The sequence below is a fragment of the Leptodactylus fuscus genome, chromosome 2 (genome assembly GCF_031893055.1).
Source record: "Leptodactylus fuscus isolate aLepFus1 chromosome 2, aLepFus1.hap2, whole genome shotgun sequence".
Lineage (NCBI taxonomy): Eukaryota > Metazoa > Chordata > Amphibia > Anura > Leptodactylidae > Leptodactylus > Leptodactylus fuscus.
In genome coordinates this window covers 205,517,801-205,542,781 of record NC_134266.1, presented here as the reverse complement: position 1 = coordinate 205,542,781, position 24,981 = coordinate 205,517,801, and the positions used below count along the sequence as shown (strand labels likewise).

The 24,981-nt window shown below is 41.4% G+C and overlaps 1 protein-coding gene across 1 annotated transcript in view; it reads left to right on the top strand.

Moving 5' to 3' along the window:
* Nucleotides 1-24,981, top strand: part of TDRD3 (tudor domain containing 3) — a 224,731-nt gene that overhangs the window by 100,461 nt on the left and 99,289 nt on the right. The gene's annotated exons all lie outside the window — the stretch shown is intronic.

The window sequence follows — 24,981 nt, the reverse complement described above, 5'->3', positions numbered from 1 at the left end:
CTAGAATATATATATATATATATATATAAAAGTAGAAAATCATATGTCATAAACCACCGGGTTTTTTTTCAATAAAAGATGATCTAAGCAATAGATATTCCCCAAAATGGTATAACTAAAAAGTACTTCTGGCCCCGCAAAAAAAAACACTCTATGCATCCCCGTACAGCTGCAGGGTCACCTGTCAATGTGGCCTTGCAGCTGTTGCAAAACTACAATTTTAAATGTAATAACATTGTTCTTTGGAAGAGTGAATATTGCTAATAGTGTTACCCTGTTGGGTGCTAGGTGAGCCTACTGGTGTCTCATTGTACCATAAATGGCAAGTAGTGACAGCTTTGTGTGGATGAGTTGGAAGGGAGTGTGGAAACAGAGTTCCCTTTTATGATTGCATCTGGGTCAAATGTGTATGCAGTGAGTAAGGTGAACAAATAACCTCCAGAATTGTTATACAGTGAGTGGATATATCTATTGGTGTGATGTGATCTCTGACAATATGTATAAAGCATTGGCTATTTTGTTTCCAGATTACTCCTGTAAAAGGAATGATTGCTATATAGTTGCTTTTATTGGGAATTGCTTGTCCTATTTAATGTTAGTACAGAGTAAACTTTTTTTTGTTTTCATTTTTTTTCCTATAATTTAAAGGGGTTTTCTAGGATCTGAATAGCAAGGTGCAGGGGTCTATCTGTGAACACTGAGCCGATCTGCTGGTGTGGCTGCCAGAAGCCATATACTAAGTATAAAGCTGGAAGAAACCCTGCTTGTATTCTAGTGAGTGGGAGCGGGGCCCAAAAAAAGAGAGAGCTGAAAAGGGGAGAAGTGCAAGGAAATAGGCAAGCAGAAATGAAGAAAGGCCACATGGCCAAGGTAGCACTATATTCTGTAGAGTTCTGATAGGAAAGCCAGTAAAACCAGGCATGATTATACACCTCTGATGTCTCATGGAGTTAGGCAGGGATGGCATTCATGTGCTAGAGTTTTTCCACTTGCGATATCCAATCCGCAAGGAAAAGGAGATCAGTAGAGCGCCAGTTCACCCAATGGCAAATGATGAACACTTAGTAGGATTCTAGTGGGATGCCGTAGTGATGCCAGAAATAGAAAGTCTGAGGGAAAGAAATTACATATTCAGTGACGATTGATGAAATCCTCCATGCTTCCTGACAGACAGATGGAAGGATAGAGTACACCCTTAAGATGAGAAGGACAGTGCCTGGATGTTGGTGAACATGATGTGGATTTTAGCCCAAAGCTTACAGTATAACACTTGAAGAGGAACGTAAAGCCAAACTCCCACCGATGAATTGACTAGCCATGTTCTTGATGAAAGAATTATTATTGCCAGATGAATTATCTGGACCAAATGCTTAGCAGTATGGCTAAAGAAATTCTTTTGCAGTTCTCAGCATCTTCATTTTAGAATAAATCAACATTTATCCATTAAGAAAATTATGTTACAAGTGCCCAGATTGACAGCACCAGGTTTAAAGCCTGCCATAGATTTTTCAATGAAGGCCATAGAGATGTAGGAAATGCTGTGAATCAGGACACAAGGGGGCAAGTTAGGTAGAGCTTGCGAGCGAGACGTGAGGCACTTCTTGGAAATGGTACTACCCTGGTGGGGCTGCTGTGCAGTCAATTGAATTTGAATAATTTGACATTTCAAAAAAATCAGAATTATGAAATCTTCCCTGTAGGCTGTTCTTGGATCAAAATCATGAAGATCATTCCCTACTAAGAACTGAGAGTCCATTGGTAGGGATAAACCATTTGTCAGACTCCCTTTAAGGCTGGTCTTACACGACCGTAGTTTAAGACCGCAAATGGTCCGCAATTGCGGGTTTTAAATTGCAGACCCACTGTTTTCTATGCGGCCTCTTACACCATCGTAGATTTTGTCCGTGGTGTGGCGTGCCGTAACCGTGGTCCGGACAGTATACCGCATATCCGTAATGGCCGTGTTTTTACGGCACGGACTGTCCCATACAAGTCTATGGGTGAGTGCAGTTATGCGGATATACACCGAGCATACATCAGTGTATATCCGCAATTGCAGATGTCAACATGTGTGTTTTGTTTTTTTGCGGATCTGCATAATACTGATACACACGGAATATTGCGGATGCACTTTGCGATTGTGCACGGACGTCTGCGGAATGAGTTTTTAGAGTGAAATTTGTGTTGTGGATCCGCAAATTGCGGACCACAAAAACCACTATGGTCGTGAAGGACCAGCCTAAGGCTGGTCTTACACGACCGTAATGTTTTTACGGTTCGCAAGTTGCTGATCAGCAACACTAGTTGCTGATCATCAACATAGACTCCGCAGATGCCCGTAAACTGCCGCCCTCGCCAATAGAGTTCTATGGGCGAGTCTGTGAATTCCGGCCATTACAGACATGTTCTATAAAGTGGGTTCGGTTGCGGCCCGGCACACCACGGATAGAATATCTGGTGGTGTAAGATACCGCATTGAATATAATGTGTTCGCAAATGGTCCGCAATTGAAAACCCTCAATTGCGGACCATTTGCGGTCTTAAACTATGGTCGTATAAGACCAGACTAAGAGGTGACATCTGATGTGTCAGATAAATGTGAGAACTTTTTACTGAAACTCTGTATGTGAATAAATGCTTAATCTCACGTTAGTACTACAAGTTAGACATGACTTTCTAAGTGTTCTGACATTGATTTGAGTTGCCCTTTACATACAGCATCAGTCAGGTTTTTGGTAACAGAAAGGTGGAAAAAGGTTCTTATTCTGAAATCTGGTTTAGGGAGATCAGACTTCACCAACATGATCTCCTATGTATCTGTGAGCCATCACCTTATGTTCCCTTGTAATTATTACTGCCATTATATTCTGCACCTCTTAATAATGGGCTGCTATTTTTGGTGAAAGGTATTGCTCTTTGTGCGACAGCCTGTTTTCTTCAGCAGTTTTCATATTTGGTGGGCAATTATTCAGCATTGTCTGAAAACACTTGACATATACTTAACATGCAAGCACTGGATGTTATCTGTCATAGCGGCATTGTATAAATCCAACCCTGGTATAATAACAATAGTAGGCACTTCATAGCGGTACATGCTGAAACCTTCAGATTTAGCATTTGATGCTTTGCACTGTTCTATAAATGCAGCAATTGCCGGCTATCTGGTGATCAGAGGTTTTGATTAATGAATAGCCGGCTACTTCTCTGTAGAGGTGTCAGTGTAATAGCTTCAAAGGCTCTGCAGGAATGCACTGACATAATTACGTTACAGGATCACGGGTCTGCCAGGGCTGGGGACACAGATAACAGCCTCTCTTCTGATACACACTGGCCACACTGAAACGTCTAGATTTACTGCAATAAGAGTGTACTGCTTAAATGTTTCACATGTTCTAGTGTCTTATGGGTTAAAGGGGTTAAGTGATTTAAAAAAAAATGATGTGGGCTGACTGCAGTAACTTGCTAAATATGTTCTTTTCTAAAAGATCTACCGCTTTTGCGCTGTCTTTACAGGTCACGTGACTATGCACTCTCTGGTATGGGATGTTTAATATTCTGGCTTAGTACCTTTTTCCCAGAGAAAATTATATATCACATCTGTCATTATCAGGGCTTTGGGATCAGTAGGCCAGACCTCCGCCTCCGACACCTTTATTTGTCCACAGCCCAACTCTGACTCCTTCATAAATAACTTACCGCCAAGCTCAGATACAAGCAGCAACATTCCTCTGATGCAAGGTTCACATTAGCATTTGGGTCTCGATCGTTCAGGTCTGCATGGGGACCCAAAAGACGGAGACCTTGTCTGCTTAAAAAGCGGTTATTTGCAGAAACCCTTGAACCCCATAAACTATAATGGTGTCTACCAGGTTTGTGACAGTTTTATACTGAAACTGGCGGAGAGCAATATCCTTCTTGCTGGACTTTTCTCTCCGCTGATTTTTGGCCGAATCTGTGGCAGAATCTCCTACGGAGATCTCAATGCAGATGTCAGGGCTCGTTCACATCTGCGCCCGGGCCTCCGTTCTGCAGGTTTCCGTTCCCTGCACAAAGATGGGCAGGAGATGGAAACCTGCAGGCATCTTTCCAAACCCATTAATTTGAATGGGTTTGAAAAGTGTCCGGCCGTGAACCCCCGTGAGCATTTTATGCTCTACGGGGTGAAACCGTTTTTTTAAAATCAGACACAGAGTCGGACATGCAGTATTATGCGTCCAGTTTAAAAAAAACGGTTTCACTGTGGAGAGCATAAAACGCTCACCGGCGCTCATGGCCGGACTCGGAATGACAGGTTTCCGTCTTCTGCATGCAGAAGACGGAAACCTGATAACGGAGTCCAGGCGCTGGTGTGAACCCAGCGTCAGTCCAGCCTGACTTAAAAACTAGTAATTGAAGAGAGTAAATATTTGACACACTCTTCATCTTAGAGTGTCAATAATTATGTGATATAATTTAAACTAATTTATAATTTGAAAGAGTTATTTCAGACCAAGCTATCTTCCTTCATGTTTACCTTTGTAATGGAAGATAAAATCCTGCATGGACTACCTTATCTTCTGATACAAAAATAAACATGACAGAAGCTAGTGTCCATCATGTTGTTTACATTAGTGTCAATGGAAACAGATACAGAATCAGTCTGCCACAGTTTAATCATCCTCTGATGGAAGACCGATGGACAAATACAACTGTAGTGTGAACTCCTGCTAGATGTAGTTTAAACATACATGCCTTTGTGGCCAGAAACAGACGAAGCAATTTAGAGATGATCTTTTTATGGATATATACAAATCAGACTGCAGGTCCTTTGGGGGTGGAATTTAATTTGCTAGATTTACCTACAGACACCTGAGATACAGGCAAAGGCTTACAATGTCAAGCACAGCCAAATGGGCATCATTGGGCTATGATTTTAGAGGACTGCTAGAGCATTCGTGGCTGTGTATAGGCAAATCTGTCAAAATTCCCTTGATGCACTGCAGGCTGATTTGCATACCCATAAAAAGATGATCATCTCTGCATCGATTAGGTGAGTTTGTAGCCACAAAGGTAGGTTTCGGCTTCTCTTTCAGGCCCCTACTGAGCACTATTGTAAGACTAACTTAAGACGTAAAACACTGTAGCTTTTAAAAGACCTATGTGCAGCCTTTTGTGTGGCGAAAGCTGGTAGGTTCTCAGAGGGTTGGGATGTTAGATTGGATTCCAGCATACATTTCATCACACATTAATTTAATTCTGTTGTTTTTTTTCCCATTAACATATTGGCTATATAAGTTCATGACTATAAAATGGATAAGGTGGGAAGGTCAGATATTCACTTAAGAATAGAGCTTCCTTTCTAATCCTGTCTAATACACTTACAGTCCTGTAAATCTTTTTTTTTTTCATGCCTCACGGTGTTGTATTTCATTATTTTAAGTGCAACATCCACATAATGAAGGTATATGTTCATTAGACAGTTGATAGATTCATAGCATTGTGTGCTTATGAGTTTATGGAACCTGAAAAGTATATCCTTTTATGTCACGTTGGATAATTATTTTTTTTTATTCTGTATTCTCTGGCCTCTATTACTGCCAAAGAAACTGTATTTACCATGTTATGTTGCATGTCACATTTTTGGTGGACTTTCCTTTGAAAGTATTTTATTTAAAGGAATTTTTTGTGGCTTCTATATTGAGTAGGTCATCAGTATCAGGCACCAGTTACCACGGCAGTAAATAGTGGACAGAGCTGTTTTGTCCTGTTGGTTTATACCAGGGGTGCCCAATACGTCGATCACGATCTACCAGTTGATCGTGAAGGACGTATGGGTCGATCGCGGGATGCAGCCAGGGATCCCCGGTGTCTGCTTGTTCACAGCGCAGGCTGAGAGTCGACTCTCCCCCGCCCCGCCCACAGCCTGCGCTGTGAACAAGCACTCCGGACACTTGCAGGCCGGGCAGCAGCAGCTCCGGGGGATGAGGCGCTCCCCACTCTTAGGGATGGAGGGGGCCAGGGTGCTGCTTCTTCACAGTGCAGGCTGAGAGTCATCTCCGGACCCTGGCAGGTGGGGCTGCCGCAGCCCCAGCCTGCCAGTGTCCAGAGATAACTCTCAGCCTGCGCTGTGAAAAAGCAGACACCGGGGATCCCTGGGTGGCCACAGAATGCTGTCTGCTGCATTCAAGCTCCGCGCCGGCCCCGCCCACATAACGTCCAGCCCACAGACCTGCCCCGGCCCACAAGAAGTGGGTAGTAGATCTTTTGCCTTAATCAGTTTAGGAAGTAGCTCACATGCTGAAGAAGTGTGAGCACCCCTGGTTTATACTATAATTTCAGTGGCTGGGGTAGTTTGGGATGGGTCACTTTCTTAAAGAGGCTCTATCATTGGGAAAAGTCATTTTTAACTAAGAACATACTTGCATAGCCTTTAGAAAGGCTATTCCACACATACATTTTGTAAGTTAATCACCTCAGTAGTTTTACAATGAGCCCATTTTTATTCATATGCTAATTAGGCTTCAGTGTGCACCAGTAAGTCCCAGCGAGCACTCTCTGCTATGTGTGTGTGAGAGTAGAGAAGCTGCTGCTGATGATGACTCCTCTCCTTGCTCTCACACACACATAGCAGAGAATAGCAGAGAGGGTGCTCGCTGGGACTTCCGGGTGCACACTGGAGCCTAATTAGCATATGAATAAAACTACTGAGGAGATTAACATACAAAAGGTAGGTGTGGAATATCCTTTCTAAAGGCTATGCAAGTATGTGCTTACTTAAAAATGACTTTTCCTAGTGATAGAGCCCCTTTAAATTTATAAAATCTGGTTATATACTACCATTCTGTGGCCATGGGGACAATCATTGGGCACCATGGTAAGTAGATGATTTAGCAGTGGATGCTGCAACTAAACAGGTATTCCGAAAAATGGCTGACTGAAAAACAGTGCTTGTGCATAAGAGGGGATATTTATGAAGACCTACTTTCTTAAAAACCCTGGTGCTGGTGGAACAAAACCTATGCCAGAATCTATACCAGCTTATGACTGGCATAGATTTCAGTGATCATTTGCGCCAATAAACTGGCGTAAATAATCATAAATGTACTGTAGTTAAACTCCCACACCATTTTCACTTTCATGAAAGTGGGGTGGGAGGAAAAAAAATGTCAGCTGTGACAACAATTATTGTCATGGATGGCATTGTAAGATTTGCAGATTCTAGGCTTGCGACTTTTTACACCAGATAGCTTGCATCATTTAAAGGGATTCTATCATTGGAATCTCGTTTTAAGCTAAACCCACTTTGAAGTAGCCTTAAAAAAGGCTATTCTTACCCTACCTTTAGTTGTCTTCTCTGTGCCGCCGTTTCTTAGATATCCTGGTTTTAGTCCATATGCTAAATAGTTCTTTTGCAGCCCTGGGGGCGGACCCCAGCTCTCAAACAGCACTGGGGGCATCCCCAGTGCTGCGAGAAAACTATCCAGTACTGCCTTCTTCTTGTCCGCTTTCTCCGCCTCTTCTTCGTTGGACTGTCACATCTTCAAAAAGTGCCGACCGCTCATGTCAATCGCCATTTACCTGTGGCCGAATGGGAGAGGCCACAGAAAAATGGTCGACGGACATGTGCAGTCGGCCATTTTCCTGTGGCCGAACAGGAAAGAAGAGGCGGAGGCAACGAACAAGAAGGCAACGCTGGATAATTTTCTCGCAGCACAGGGGACACCCCAGTGCTGTTTGAGCGCTGGGGACCACCCCCAGTGCTGTGAGAAAAACTAAGTAGCATATGGACGAAAAACCAGGATATCTAAGGAATGGCGGTGCGGAGAAGACATCTAAAGGTAAATGAATAGCCTTTCTTAAGGCTATTCCGCTGTGGGTTTAGCTTAAAACGGGATTCCAATGATGGAATCCCTTTAAATATTAAATATGCCCCAATATCTCCATTCTCTCTTGAAGGGACAGTTCTCAGGGACAAGATTGTATTTGTGAGTCAATTTAATGTCCAAAAATTTATATATATTTTTTTTCTTTTCTGTGCATATTGAACCCTGTAGTGAGGTTTTGCTGGTTGCGGAGAACACCTTGCATCCTGAAACATTAGGATGAGTGATGAACTTGACCATCTACATTGTTTACTTAAAATCTGCTTTGTTGGTTAAAAAAAAAATCTTCTATTTCCATTATGTGAAATAGGCATATGAAAGCCTGGCTGTTGTCCCAAAATGTTTGCCGTCCAGAAAATGACTTGCATAGAAATGATCAAAAATTACAGATGTGTCCTTGAAAACAAACGAAAGATTTGCTGAATTCAGCAGTTATTCAGAAACTTGGTGTTATTTTGCTATAAGATATTTCTGCGGAATAGAGAAAAGGTGAAGGGGAAAAAGGATCTACAGACTCGCTGCATATTTCATTATGATCCATACAACCAATGTACAGATTGGTTGTTACAATTGCAGCCAAATAATTTATTATGCTACAGGATAAATTCTCAGTTGAGCGGCAAAATGTTATATTCCAGACCATTAACCACGTATCGTTTAATTTTTGTGGGTTTGCAAATATGAATCCGAGGCATATCATTGCTATTTTGGCAAAGCGCTCCTACTAGGCTTAACTATACTGACACACAAATCTCTTTATGAATTGCTTCTGTATTCTGTCTTTATTTTTCTTTTCTATGGACAATTTTGTAAGAATATAAAAGGGTTTTTTTGTGGTATCCCAAGGGATGCAGGTGTTATAGTAGGACCTAATGGGGGTAGTAGTCCCTCTGATAGCTGAGCTTTTGTAATGGTCACGGTAGCTGTAGTAGTGGTCCTGACTGTGGGGCACCTCTCATAGGACACATCAAGTCAAGTTTCAAAAGGATAGAAAAAGACACAGTCCTTTGTTAACCAAAAGTTTCTTTACTGTGGACTCTGATGAAGTGCAGCAATACCTCAAAGTGATACAGTCTTATGTACAATACAGCGGGGTGCGTGTATGGAGGACTACCATATAGTGCCGCCATACCTCACAGTGATACAGTCTCATGTACAATACAGCAGAGTGTATGTGAGGAGGACTACCATATAGTGCCGCCATACCTCACAGTGATACAGTCTCATGTACAATACAGCAGGGTGCATGTGAGGAGGATCCCCTTGTAAACTGACAGGTAATGGCTGATGTTGACACACAACTTTCCTCGGATTTTGTAGTTTAGCGTATTGAGGCGACACAGTCCAGATTATAGCTACAGAAGAGGGATCTTCACCGGTTGGCTCCCGGCAGGTGACTAATTTGGGGTGTATATAGTTACTCACGGTTACTGGGCCGCAGTATCCGATAGCCAGACGCAGACCTAATACACATGGCCTGGAAACTACGGAGCACTGGACTTGACCGGAGGCCTTCTTTAGGTCCAGGAATGCAGAAAGGCTCCTTTATAGCCGCTCCTTTCTGTCAGGTTCTCTCCTTTCTGGCAGTAGAAGTCTGCTTGTTATCTCCTCTGTATGGACTGGTGAAGGGTCCTAGGAGAATCTCTGTCTTACATGGCCTGTGAGATTCACCATGTAGCTCCTAGGTTTGGCAGGAGGACCAGCAGGTGCTGTTACCTCATGCACTACACTCTTCAGAACATGGCTGCTCTGGTTTCCTTTCCCCTGCTAAAAGGAAAGCGGGGCTAAAGTCTCCACCCACAGCTTACTAGAAACTTCTGCAGAAGCTCGTGCTGTGTATGGAGGGATTGGGTTCCTACATCACATGCACCTACATATAGTGAACCATAGGTGGCATCAGAATAGTACATGGCAATAAACACAGTGTATGCACATAGGAAATACAGATTATACAATAGATGGTGATACCCAGTATTAGTGCATTGTGAGAAACATGACATTATATACCATACAACAACTACTCCTATAATTGCAAGAAGGAGTGTACTGGGACACTACATTTTCATGTCGCAGAAAACGTAGTAGAGGGCAGCAAAGGGTGTGGGGAGGGGGTAAGTGTTACTCACATCTTTGCACATGTTGCTGCCCTTGTCCTGGATCTCTCTGCTTCAGTGTTGATGCGAGTGGCGCATGGCTAATGTGCTAATCCTGAATGAACACCATTAGGGTTCACACACACTAGTTCACACGTAAATTATGTGTGGCTTAATTTGGTCCGGAAAAAAACTGCTTCCTAATTAGGAAGCGTTTTTTGGACCTTGACGCATTTTTTGAAGCGTTTTCTGTAGCAGTTTTTGGTAAAAACTGCTTCAGAAAACACCAGGCAGTTTTCCCCTTCCCAATAGTGATTGGACCGTAAAAAAAACATGTCATGTTTTTTGCAAAAAAAATGCGCAAAAAAGTGACGCTTTTTCCGCTTCCCATTCGCTTCTATTGCTTTCCTCAGGCGGAATCCACCTGAAGAAAGGTCATGTCGCTTCTTTTTTCCACTAGCAGCAAAAAACTGCTAGCGGAAAATCGAACGCTAGCGGTCTCCATAGACCACCATTGTCTGGAGGCGGATTTTGAGGCGAAATCTGCCTCATTGCCCCTGTGTGAATGGGCCATGATAGTTTGTTCTGGGGCTAGGAGTCTAGTAAGCAGTTCTATTCAGTGTGTGTATAGTGACTTCTGCCATCCGCGTGACTACTAAGCCTACAGTGAGAATAGATGAGTTCAGTTCCTCAAGTTCAATAACATGCTGCCTGCAGAATCGACTGCATTTTCAATGTAACAAGTTCCCCTCACCATTTCCCCTTAAAAAAAAAAAAATAAAAATATTGTTTCCTAAGTGCTCTGCCTTAGGCTCGAGAACTGAGACCAAAACTAAGACCCGACGTCACCAAAGCACTTTTCTCCAGTACTTTTCATATAAAGAACAGCAATTTACATAAAATGGGGCTGTGAAGCTGTGGAGTCACCTCTACAAGGTTCTGCCATTCGGCTTATAACAAATCTCCTACCGTCTCCCTTTACTATACAGTGCACAAGTGGAGCGCCAACCTGGATACTAAATCATGCAATATATGTTTAATGTAAGCCTAACTGCTGTGTGTTTTCTTATTAATGTCTTGCTTCGGCGTCTTATGTAACTAGATGGTATCTGTGTAAGATAAAAGGCCTGTAGTTCTGTTTTATCACTATTTGCTGGATATTGGGGTTTGTCTTGAATATTTCCGAACAAAATTTCACATGTGATTTTTTTTTTTTTTTTTTTTTCTTTTCAAAAAGCCTTCACCATGAAACCCTCTGACAAGGCTGACAAGTTTTACAAGTCTGTCAGAAGTATTCTATATAAATATTGTAATAGACATCTAAAAAACGTGTGAACTCTGATCTCTAGGAAATGAAAGGCAGCCATTTGCCGTCAGTCAGCGAGCTGCTTATTAGACATGCTCTGCATATTTAGGCAGCAATTTATTTCCATGCAGAAGCTCCATATATGAATTATTAGGTACGTATATTCCCCCTAGCACTTGGTAAGGTTTTAATAATTTCATACCACCAGTAACCTCTGAGCTGTATACATAAACTATTATCCTCTGAGCCGTCGAGTCTTTTCACATTTCTACATTGTGAAGTATGAGTTCAACATTGTTACTAAATTGGCGAGCATTTTTTAGAGCAGATCTGTCCGCTATATGCTGCTGTATATAAAGACAGAATTTTACAGACACAGGTCTGTACAACTAGTAGCCAAAATGGCACAAAAACTTGTAACACGTGACTTATTACGTGCACTGGAAGCAAATATTGGGCACTCCGGCAGCTGAGGAGGTAACAGTAATGCCTGTACAGGTGTCATAGATGGTGGTTCAGGCTAATTTAAGCTCTGATAAAAGTCTTGTGTATTAATACGCATGGGATCGGACAGTAAGGAGCTCTGTTGGTAGTGAAGAGGCTGTGGAGAGTCCAGGCAAGAGAGAGACCGCTGTGGAGGGGCTGAGGGGGATGCAGCTGCAGTGGAGTGGCTTACTGCTCAAAAAAATAAAGGGAACACTACAATACCATATCCTAGATATCAATGAATTAAATATTTCAGTTGCAAATCTTTATTCATTACATAGCGTTGAGAACAATAAAACATACAAATAATCAATGTAAATGAATATTAATATCCCATGGGGGTCTGGGGATTTGGGATTATAGTCAAAATTAAAGTGGACAATCAAATTACAGGCAGATCCATCTTCAGTGGAAATGGCTCAAGACAAGAAAATGAGGCTGAGTAGTGTGTGTGGCCTCCACGTGCCTGTATGACCTCCCTACAAAGGCTGGGCATGCTCCTGATGAGGTGGCGGATGTTCTCCTGACGGATCTCCTCCCGACGGATCTCCTCCCAGACCTGGATTAAAGCATCAGACAATCTGGACAATCTGTGGTGCAACATGGCATTGTGGATGGAAAGAGACATGATGTGCTCTATTGGATTCAGGTCTGGGAGCGGGCAGGCCAGTCCACAGCATCAATGCCTTCATCATGCAGGAACTGCTGACACATGAGTCCAAACATTGTCATGCATCAGAAGGAACCCAGGTCCCACTACACCTGCATATGGTTTCACAATAGGTCAGAGGATATCATCCCAGTACCTGATGGCAGTCAGGGTACCTCTGGCTAGCACATGGAGGGCTCCAAAGAAATGCCTCCCCACAGCATTACTAACCCACTGGCTGATTTGGGGTATAACAGTCCATGGAGTCTCAACTTCCTCTTAGTTGGTGACCGCTATATGGGGAGGTGGGGTGGGGTTGGGGCAGGTGGTTTGGGGTATAACAGTCCAGACTCTGTCATATCTGTCACATGTGCTCATTGTGAACCTGCTTTCATCCATGAAGAGCACATTAAACCACTGTTGAATCTGCCAGTTTTGTTGTTCGGCAAATGCCAGGGATTGGGCACAATGGGGTTGGACACAATGTAAGCACAACACCAGGCCTTTATACTTTATGACAGTTTGAGCAGACACATGGATGTTGATGGCCTGGTGGAGGTCACTTTACAGGGCTCTGACAATGTTCCTCCTTGCACAAAGGAGGAGATAGCGGTCCTGATGCTGGGTTGTTGCCTATGGCCTCCTCCACGTCTCCTGTTGTATTGGCCCGGTCTCCTGGTATCTCCTCCATGTTCTGGACACTGTGCTGACAAACACATCTAGCCTTCTTGCCACAGCTCACATTGATGTGCCATTTTGGATGAGCTGCACTACCTGAACAACTTCTGTGGCTTGTAGACACCACTTAATGCTACTTCTAGGGGTGAGAGTAATGACAAAATGCAAAAAAGACCAAAACGGCAACCAAAAAGGATGAGAACAGAGAAATAGTCTGTGGTTACCACCTGCAGAACCCTCCTTTATAGGGGTACTCATGCTTATTGCCTATCATTTCTACCTGTTGTCTGTTCCATTTGCACAACTACAGAACAGACAACAGTACAGTGGATGTCGGGAAGGGGTTACAGTAGCAGTAAACATTTTTCAGTGTGGCAGTGTAAGAGTTACACTTACTAGTAACAAAACCTCATAGAAGTAGTGACTCAGGCTGCCCCTCCTGACCTGCCACAAGACACAGTGTTATTCACTGAAGCAGAGCTTAAAGGGGTATTCCCACCTCACATACTCAGCAGTCTTCACTCTTGTAAAATCTTCTTTCTTCCTGGTTTCTTGCATCATTTGGTGGGCGGGGTTTCACAGGCAACCTGTCGTTTAGCTCCGCCCCCAAATTCACGTGTAGCTCCGCCCACCCACATTGGCTATGAAGTACAGGCAGCAGCAACTCCATTCTGTGTTACATACAGAGACTGCCTGTCTCTGCCATAATGAACACAATTGAATTAGCTAGCCTGATAACTGGGAGAACAGAAGAAATGAAAGCAGCTCCTCTATCTGAGTGCAGGACCTAGGTCACATGGTGTAGACACAGGATTAGCTAGATACACAGGCTCGCTCCCGTGCACTTAGCCCCTCCTCTCTCCCCCCTGAGAGCAGCAGATACATCATTTGACTCAGGAGCAGCTAAGTCAGGGCTGTGGCCACAAAGAATTGAATAAAGTAAGATAGTGGACAAACAAAGCAGTTTTGCTGAAGCAATGTATTTAGGAAAAGTCTTACATCCACATTAACCAGCAGTATAGATAGGATCCTTGTGATGGGACAACCCCTTTAATTTCTAAACGTATTCCTATGGAAGCCTCGTTCCGAGTTCCATAGGAATACACTGAACACCACAGTAAAATACACTGCTCAAAATAACAAAGGTCCTCTTTAAGAGACTCAAGGTAAGTCAGTGACACTTGTCTGAAATCCACCAGTCCGGTTAATAAATCCTGCTCTTGTTTGAAGTTTGAAGGCCCTAAATTATTTGCATCTTATCAAACCTGCTAAATCTGCAGGGGGTTGAATACTACTTGTAGGCACTGTGTATGTGTGTGTGTGTGTGTGTATATATATATATATATATATATATATATATATATATATATATATATATATTAAAAAGTATTAAAAATTCAAAAGTTATGGGATTTAAAAGGAGGAGAGTCAAAAACGAAAAATGAAAATCGAAAAATGCCATCTGCAGGAAGGAGTTTATCAACCTGAGATCTTTACTGCTTGTGCAGGGTAATTTGCCTGCTGTGCATTTTTTTCATCCAGGGGCTTTTTAGCCTTAAGTGAACCAAAGTTTGTTTATGCTCACACTGCTAGTTTAGAAGACGATTTTGTGGTGTTTTTAGCCTCAAAATCTATGATTTAACACACCCTAAAGCTAAGCTTTGGCCGGATTTACCAAAGACACAGTATGAACACAGCCATAGGGGAAAGTATATTCAGTTGCAGTGAAGTGGTTTTTTTGGGTTTTGTTTTTTTTTTTAAATTAATTGTGAATTGCGCTAATTGCGGAACATAATGTTTTATTTTTTATATTTTTTATGTAGATTGTGAGCCCCATGTAGGACTCACAATGTACTTTTTTCCCCCCTATCAGTATGTCTTTGTAGAATGGGAGGAAATCCACGCAAACACGGGGAGAACATACAAACTCCTTGCAGATGTCGTTCCTGACGGGATTCAAACCCAGTACTCCAGCTCTGCAAGGCTGCAGCACTATCCACTGAGTCACCGTGTTGCCCCATAATTTTTTTCGTCTTAAAGGAGGTAGTTTGTTTGTTTGTTTTTCCTTTTTCTCCCCCCGATTCTCCAGTATTATCCTGACACATACTGCCTGAACAAGGCTTACTCTGTTAGCATTTGTGTAATCCCTGAAAGTCTTGTGTACATACACAGATGAACGAAAAGCCTACACTACAAGCTGGATGTATATGTACCTGGCTGCACTTTACTGTCCTGTTGAAAAAAAACATCAGGCAGGCGTATACATTATTTATTTACTTATTTTTTTGTACATTTTCTACTAAACCGGTTACTATTTATATGTTAGAGCCCTCTTGTTCAACATGCTGTTTGGACGGCTCTGCTGTAGTGATCTTTACTAGAGATGAGCGAACAGTGTTCTATCGAACTCATGTTCGATCGGATATTAGGCTGTTCGGCATGTTCGAATCGAATCGAACACCGCGTGGTAAAGTGCGCCATTACTCGATTCCCCTCCCACCTTCCCTGGCGCCTTTTTTGCTCCAATAACAGCGCAGGGTAGGTGGGACAGGAACTACGACACCGGTGACGTTGAAAAAAGTAGGCAAAACCCATTGGCTGCCGAAAACATGTGACCTCTAATTTAAAAGAACAGCGCCGCCCAGGTTCGCGTCATTCTGAGCTTGCAATTCACCGAGGACGGAGGTTTCCGTCCAGCTAGCTAGGGCTTAGATTCTGGGTAGGCAGGGACAGGCTAGGATAGGAAGGAGAAGACAACCAACAGCTCTTGTAAGAGCTAAATTCCAGGGAGAAGCTTGTCAGTGTAACGTGGCACTGACGGGCTCAATCGCCGCAACCCAGCTTTCCCAGGATCCTGAATGGAATACACTGTCAGTGTATTCCCGTATACCCGATATATACCCCGATACCCGTTCCAACGGTGTGCCCCCCCACCTTCACCCCAGAAATACCCTGCAAGTCCCCTAGCAATAGAATTGGGGCTATATACACCCACAATTTTTACTACTGGTATACAGTGCCATTGTCTGACTGGGAATTCAAAGAATATATTGGGAATACAAATACCCTCATTTCTTGCTACTGCCATATAGTGCCAGTGTCTGACTGGGAATTCAAAGAATATATTGGGGTTACGTGCACCCACAATTTTTACTACTGGTATACAGTGCCATTGTCTGACTGGGAATTCAAAGAATATATTGGGAATACAAATACCCTCATTTCTTGCTACTGCCATATAGTGCCAGTTTCTGACTGGTAATTCAAAGAATATATTGGGGTTACGTGCACCCACAATTTTTACTACTGGTATACAGTGCCATTGTCTGACTGGGAATTCAAAGAATATATTGGGAATACAAATACCCTCATTTCTTGCTACTGCCATATAGTGCCAGTGTCTGACTGGGAATTCAAAGAATATATTGGGGTTACGTGCACCCACAATTTTTACTACTGGTATACAGTGCCATTGTCTGACTGGGAATTCAAAGAATATATTGGGAATACAAATACCCTCATTTCTTGCTACTGCCATATAGTGCCAGTGTCTGACTGGGAATTCAAAGAATATATTGGGGTTACGTGCACCCACAATTTTTACTACTGGTATACAGTGCCATTGTCTGACTGGGAATTCAAAGAATATATTGGGAATACAAATACCCTCATTTCTTGCTACTGCCATATAGTGCCAGTGTCTGACTGGTAATTCAAAGAATATATTGGGGTTACGTGCACCCACAATTTTTACTACTGGTATACAGTGCCATTGTCTGACTGGGAATTCAAAGAATATATTGGGAATACAAATACCCTCATTTCTTGCTACTGCCATATAGTGCCAGTGTCTGACTGGGAATTCAAAGAATATATTGGGGTTACGTGCACCCACAATTTTTACTACTGGTATACAGTGCCATTGTCTGACTGGGAATTCAAAGAATATATTGGGGTTATAAATACCCTCATTTCTTGCTACTGCCATATAGTGCCAGTTTCTGACTGGTAATTCAAAGAATATATTGGGGTTACGTGCACCCACAATTTTTACTACTGGTATACAGTGCCATTGTCTGACTGGGAATTCAAAGAGTATATTGGGAATACAAATACCCTCATTTCTTGCTACTGCCATATAGTGCCAGTTTCTGACTGGTAATTCAAAGAATATATTGGGGTTACGTGCACCCACAATTTTTACTACTGGTATACAGTGCCATTGTCTGACTGGGAATTCAAAGAGTATATTGGGAATACAAATACCCTCATTTCTTGCTACTGCCATATAGTGCCAGTTTCTGACTGGTAATTCAAAGAATATATTGGGGTTACGTGCACCCACAATTTTTACTACTGGTATACAGTGCCATTGTCTGACTGGGAATTCAAAGAATATATTGGGGTTATAAATACCCTCATTTCTTGCTACTGCCATATAGTGCCAGTTTCTGACTGGTAATTCAAAGAATATATTGGGGTTACGTGCACCCACAATTTTTACTACTGGTATACAGTGCCATTGTCTGACTGGGAATTCAAAGAGTATATTGGGAATACAAATACCCTCATTTCTTGCTACTGCCATATAGTGCCAGTTTCTGACTGGTAATTCAAAGAATATATTGGGGTTACGTGCACCCACAATTTTTACTACTGGTATACAGTGCCATTGTCTGACTGGGAATTCAAAGAATATATTGGGGTTATAAATACCCTCATTTCTTGCTACTGCCATATAGTGCCAGTTTCTGACTGGTAATTCAAAGAATATATTGGGGTTACGTGCACCCACAATTTTTACTACTGGTATACAGTGCCATTGTCTGACTGGGAATTCAAAGAGTATATTGGGAATACAAATACCCTCATTTCTTGCTACTGCCATATAGTGCCAGTTTCTGACTGGGAATTCAAAGAATATATTGGGGTTACGTGCACCCACAATTTTTACTACTGGTATACAGTGCCATTGTCTGACTGGGAATTCAAAGAATATATTGGGGTTATAAATACCCTCATTTCTTGCTACTGCCATATAGTGCCAGTTTCTGACTGGTAATTCAAAGAATATATTGGGGTTACGTGCACCCACAATTTTTACTACTGGTATACAGTGCCATTGTCTGACTGGGAATTCAAAGAGTATATTGGGAATACAAATACCCTCATTTCTTGCTACTGCCATATAGTGCCAGTTTCTGACTGGGAATTCAAAGAATATATTGGGGTTACGTGCACCCACAATTTTTACTACTGGTATACAGTGCCATTGTCTGACTGGGAATTCAAAGAATATATTGGGGTTATAAATACCCTCATTTCTTGCTACTGCCATATAGTGCCAGTTTCTGACTGGTAATTCAAAGAATATATTGGGGTTACGTGCACCCACAATTTTTACTACTGGTATACAGTGCCATTGTCTGACTGGGAATTCAAAGAGTATATTGGGAATACAAATACCCTCATTTCTTGCTACTGCCATATAGTGCCAGTTTCTGACTGGGAATTCAAAGAATATATTGGGGTTACGTGCACCCACAATTTTTACTACTGGTATACAGTGCCATTGTCTGACTGGGAATTCAAAGAATATATTGGGGTTATAAATACCCTCATTTCTTGCTACTGCCATATAGTGCCAGTTTCTGACTGGTAATTCAAAGAATATATTGGGGTTACGTGCACCCACAATTTTTACTACTGGTATGCAGTGCCATTGTCTGACTGGGAATTCAAAGAGTATATTGGGAATACAAATACCCTCATTTCTTGCTACTGCCATATAGTGCCAGTTTCTGACTGGTAATTCAAAGAATATATTGGGGTTACGTGCACCCACAATTTTTACTACTGGTATACAGTGCCATTGTCTGACTGGGAATTCAAAGAATATATTGGGGTTATAAATACCCTCATTTCTTGCTACTGCCATATAGTGCCAGTTTCTGACTGGTAATTCAAAGAATATATTGGGGTTACGTGCACCCACAATTTTTACTACTGGTATACAGTGCCATTGTCTGACTGGGAATTCAAAGAGTATATTGGGAATACAAATACCCTCATTTCTTGCTACTGCCATATAGTGCCAGTTTCTGACTGGTAATTCAAAGAATATATTGGGGTTACGTGCACCCACAATTTTTACTACTGGTATACAGTGCCATTGTCTGACTGGGAATTCAAAGAATATATTGGGGTTATAAATACCCTCATTTCTTGCTACTGCCATATAGTGCCAGTTTCTGACTGGTAATTCAAAGAATATATTGGGGTTACGTGCACCCACAATTTTTACTACTGGTATACAGTGCCATTGTCTGACTGGGAATTCAAAGAGTATATTGGGAATACAAATACCCTCATTTCTTGCTACTGCCATATAGTGCCAGTTTCTGACTGGGAATTCAAAGAATATATTGGGGTTACGTGCACCCACAATTTTTACTACTGGTATACAGTGCCATTGTCTGACTGGGAATTCAAAGAATATATTGGGGTTATAAATACCCTCATTTCTTGCTACTGCCATATAGTGCCAGTTTCTGACTGGTAATTCAAAGAATATATTGGGGTTACGTGCACCCACAATTTTTACTACTGGTATACAGTGCCATTGTCTGACTGGGAATTCAAAGAGTATATTGGGAATACAAATACCCTCATTTCTTGCTACTGCCATATAGTGCCAGTTTCTGACTGGGAATTCAAAGAATATATTGGGGTTACGTGCACCCACAATTTTTACTACTGGTATACAGTGCCATTGTCTGACTGGGAATTCAAAGAATATATTGGGGTTATAAATACCCTCATTTCTTGCTACTGCCATATAGTGCCAGTTTCTGACTGGTAATTCAAAGAATATATTGGGGTTACGTGCACCCACAATTTTTACTACTGGTATACAGTGCCATTGTCTGACTGGGAATTCAAAGAGTATATTGGGAATACAAATACCCTCATTTCTTGCTACTGCCATATAGTGCCAGTTTCTGACTGGTAATTCAAAGAATATATTGGGGTTACGTGCACCCACAATTTTTACTACTGGTATACAGTGCCATTGTCTGACTGGGAATTCAAAGAATATATTGGGGTTATAAATACCCTCATTTCTTGCTACTGCCATATAGTGCCAGTTTCTGACTGGTAATTCAAAGAATATATTGGGGTTACGTGCACCCACAATTTTTACTACTGGTATACAGTGCCATTGTCTGACTGGGAATTCAAAGAGTATATTGGGAATACAAATACCCTCATTTCTTGCTACTGCCATATAGTGCCAGTTTCTGACTGGTAATTCAAAGAATATATTGGGGTTACGTGCACCCACAATTTTTACTACTGGTATACAGTGCCATTGTCTGACTGGGAATTCAAAGAATATATTGGGGTTATAAATACCCTCATTTCTTGCTACTGCCATATAGTGCCAGTTTCTGACTGGTAATTCAAAGAATATATTGGGGTTACGTGCACCCACAATTTTTACTACTGGTATACAGTGCCATTGTCTGACTGGGAATTCAAAGAGTATATTGGGAATACAAATACCCTCATTTCTTGCTACTGCCATATAGTGCCAGTTTCTGACTGGTAATTCAAAGAATATATTGGGGTTACGTGCACCCACAATTTTTACTACTGGTATACAGTGCCATTGTCTGACTGGGAATTCAAAGAATATATTGGGGTTATAAATACCCTCATTTCTTGCTACTGCCATATAGTGCCAGTTTCTGACTGGTAATTCAAAGAATATATTGGGGTTACGTGCACCCACAATTTTTACTACTGGTATACAGTGCCATTGTCTGACTGGGAATTCAAAGAGTATATTGGGAATACAAATACCCTCATTTCTTGCTACTGCCATATAGTGCCAGTTTCTGACTGGGAATTCAAAGAATATATTGGGGTTACGTGCACCCACAATTTTTACTACTGGTATACAGTGCCATTGTCTGACTGGGAATTCAAAGAATATATTGGGGTTATAAATACCCTCATTTCTTGCTACTGCCATATAGTGCCAGTTTCTGACTGGTAATTCAAAGAATATATTGGGGTTACGTGCACCCACAATTTTTACTACTGGTATACAGTGCCATTGTCTGACTGGGAATTCAAAGAATATATTGGGGTTATAAATACCCTCATTTCTTGCTACTGCCATATAGTGCCAGTTTCTGACTGGTAATTCAAAGAATATATTGGGGTTACGTGCACCCACAATTTTTACTACTGGTATACAGTGCCATTGTCTGACTGGGAATTCAAAGAGTATATTGGGAATACAAATACCCTCATTTCTTGCTACTGCCATATAGTGCCAGTTTCTGACTGGTAATTCAAAGAATATATTGGGGTTACGTGCACCCACAATTTTTACTACTGGTATACAGTGCCATTGTCTGACTGGGAATTCAAAGAATATATTGGGGTTATAAATACCCTCATTTCTTGCTACTGCCATATAGTGCCAGTTTCTGACTGGTAATTCAAAGAATATATTGGGGTTACGTGCACCCACAATTTTTACTACTGGTATACAGTGCCATTGTCTGACTGGGAATTCAAAGAGTATATTGGGAATACAAATACCCTCATTTCTTGCTACTGCCATATAGTGCCAGTTTCTGACTGGTAATTCAAAGAATATATTGGGGTTACGTGCACCCACAATTTTTACTACTGGTATACAGTGCCATTGTCTGACTGGGAATTCAAAGAATATATTGGGGTTATAAATACCCTCATTTCTTGCTACTGCCATATAGTGCCAGTTTCTGACTGGTAATTCAAAGAATATATTGGGGTTACGTGCACCCACAATTTTTACTACTGGTATACAGTGCCATTGTCTGACTGGGAATTCAAAGAGTATATTGGGAATACAAATACCCTCATTTCTTGCTACTGCCATATAGTGCCAGTTTCTGACTGGTAATTCAAAGAATATATTGGGGTTACGTGCACCCACAATTTTTACTACTGGTATACAGTGCCATTGTCTGACTGGGAATTCAAAGAATATATTGGGGTTATAAATACCCTCATTTCTTGCTACTGCCATATAGTGCCAGTTTCTGACTGGTAATTCAAAGAATATATTGGGGTTACGTGCACCCACAATTTTTACTACTGGTATACAGTGCCATTGTCTGACTGGGAATTCAAAGAATATATTGGGGTTATAAATACCCTCATTTCTTGCTACTGCCATATAGTGCCAGTTTCTGACTGGTAATTCAAAGAATATATTGGGGTTACGTGCACCCACAATTTTTACTACTGGTATACAGTGCCATTGTCTGACTGGGAATTCAAAGAGTATATTGGGAATACAAATACCCTCATTTCTTGCTACTGCCATATAGTGCCAGTTTCTGACTGGTAATTCAAAGAATATATTGGGGTTACGTGCACCCACAATTTTTACTACTGGTATACAGTGCCATTGTCTGACTGGGAATTCAAAGAATATATTGGGGTTATAAATACCCTCATTTCTTGCTACTGCCATATAGTGCCAGTTTCTGACTGGTAATTCAAAGAATATATTGGGGTTACGTGCACCCACAATTTTTACTACTGGTATACAGTGCCATTGTCTGACTGGGAATTCAAAGAGTATATTGGGAATACAAATACCCTCATTTCTTGCTACTGCCATATAGTGCCAGTTTCTGACTGGTAATTCAAAGAATATATTGGGGTTACGTGCACCCACAATTTTTACTACTGGTATACAGTGCCATTGTCTGACTGGGAATTCAAAGAATATATTGGGGTTATAAATACCCTCATTTCTTGCTACTGCCATATAGTGCCAGTTTCTGACTGGTAATTCAAAGAATATATTGGGGTTACGTGCACCCACAATTTTTACTACTGGTATACAGTGCCATTGTCTGACTGGGAATTCAAAGAGTATATTGGGAATACAAATACCCTCATTTCTTGCTACTGCCATATAGTGCCAGTTTCTGACTGGTAATTCAAAGAATATATTGGGGTTACGTGCACCCACAATTTTTACTACTGGTATACAGTGCCATTGTCTGACTGGGAATTCAAAGAATATATTGGGGTTATAAATACCCTCATTTCTTGCTACTGCCATATAGTGCCAGTTTCTGACTGGTAATTCAAAGAATATATTGGGGTTACGTGCACCCACAATTTTTACTACTGGTATACAGTGCCATTGTCTGACTGGGAATTCAAAGAGTATATTGGGAATACAAATACCCTCATTTCTTGCTACTGCCATATAGTGCCAGTTTCTGACTGGGAATTCAAAGAATATATTGGGGTTACGTGCACCCACAATTTTTACTACTGGTATACAGTGCCATTGTCTGACTGGGAATTCAAAGAATATATTGGGGTTATAAATACCCTCATTTCTTGCTACTGCCATATAGTGCCAGTTTCTGACTGGTAATTCAAAGAATATATTGGGGTAACGTGCACCCACAATTTTTACTACTGGTATACAGTGCCATTGTCTGACTGGGAATTCAAAGAGTATATTGGGAATACAAATACCCTCATTTCTTGCTACTGCCATATAGTGCCAGTTTCTGACTGGGAATTCAAAGAATATATTGGGGTTACGTGCACCCACAATTTTTACTACTGGTATACAGTGCCATTGTCTGACTGGGAATTCAAAGAATATATTGGGGTTATAAATACCCTCATTTCTTGCTACTGCCATATAGTGCCAGTTTCTGACTGGTAATTCAAAGAATATATTGGGGTTACGTGCACCCACAATTTTTACTACTGGTATACAGTGCCATTGTCTGACTGGGAATTCAAAGAGTATATTGGGAATACAAATACCCTCATTTCTTGCTACTGCCATATAGTGCCAGTTTCTGACTGGTAATTCAAAGAATATATTGGGGTTACGTGCACCCACAATTTTTACTACTGGTATACAGTGCCATTGTCTGACTGGGAATTCAAAGAATATATTGGGGTTATAAATACCCTCATTTCTTGCTACTGCCATATAGTGCCAGTTTCTGACTGGTAATTCAAAGAATATATTGGGGTTACGTGCACCCACAATTTTTACTACTGGTATACAGTGCCATTGTCTGACTGGGAATTCAAAGAGTATATTGGGAATACAAATACCCTCATTTCTTGCTACTGCCATATAGTGCCAGTTTCTGACTGGGAATTCAAAGAATATATTGGGGTTACGTGCACCCACAATTTTTACTACTGGTATACAGTGCCATTGTCTGACTGGGAATTCAAAGAATATATTGGGGTTATAAATACCCTCATTTCTTGCTACTGCCATATAGTGCCAGTTTCTGACTGGTAATTCAAAGAATATATTGGGGTTACGTGCACCCACAATTTTTACTACTGGTATACAGTGCCATTGTCTGACTGGGAATTCAAAGAGTATATTGGGAATACAAATACCCTCATTTCTTGCTACTGCCATATAGTGCCAGTTTCTGACTGGGAATTCAAAGAATATATTGGGGTTACGTGCACCCACAATTTTTACTACTGGTATACAGTGCCATTGTCTGACTGGGAATTCAAAGAGTATATTGGGAATACAAATACCCTCATTTCTTGCTACTGCCATATAGTGCCAGTGTCTGACTGGGAATTCAAAGAATATATTGGGGTTACGTGCACCCACAATTTTTACTACTGGTATACAGTGCCATTGTCTGACTGGGAATTCAAAGAATATATTGGGGTTATAAATACCCTCATTTCTTGCTACTGCCATATAGTGCCAGTTTCTGACTGGTAATTCAAAGAATATATTGGGGTTACGTGCACCCACAATTTTTACTACTGGTATACAGTGCCATTGTCTGACTGGGAATTCAAAGAGTATATTGGGAA